A 631-nucleotide genomic window follows, 5' to 3' on the forward strand; every position below is an offset into this window, starting at 1 on the left:
CTCCCTGCCCCCCACACCTCATCCCCGATGGACACCTCCGACGTGCCACATCTCCCTCTGCACATCCCAGTGTCCCCACACCCCTTGCTGACTGCCCCTGCTCCCCCAGCAGCCCTTTGAACACCCCAATGTCCTCCCAACACCCTGACTCCCTGTCCCCTGACCTCCCCCATGCTCTGTGTCCCGACTCCCACAGTCACCCCAAACACCCCGGGGTGCTCCCACCCCCCAGGGTGTTCCCCCCACAGCCTGGCCCTCACCAGCACCTTCCTCACCCAGAGCTCCCTGGCACCCCAAGCCCCCTCCCCAGCCCCAGCTCCCTCCCATTCCTACAGACATCCCAAATGTTGCCAACCCCCAGACCCCCTTGACCCCTCAGAATCCCCAGCTCACCTCCAGATCTTCTCAGAGACCTACAACCCCACAGATGCCCCAAATCCCCCTGGTCCCATACCCTGTCAGTCATCCCAATCTCAGAACCCACAAATTTATCTGATCCCTCCGGCCCCTCAGCTGCCCTGACCCCCTCGGACCCCCCTCATGCCCTCAGACCACCTCAGGACCCCTGACCCCACCAATCCCGTCATTCTCCCCCCCGGCCCCCCCACCCCCCCACACCCCCCCCGCCCCC

This window comes from Corvus brachyrhynchos, unplaced genomic scaffold, assembly GCF_000691975.1.
Source record: "Corvus brachyrhynchos isolate BGI_N302 unplaced genomic scaffold, ASM69197v1 scaffold193, whole genome shotgun sequence".
Taxonomy (NCBI): Eukaryota; Metazoa; Chordata; class Aves; order Passeriformes; family Corvidae; genus Corvus; species Corvus brachyrhynchos.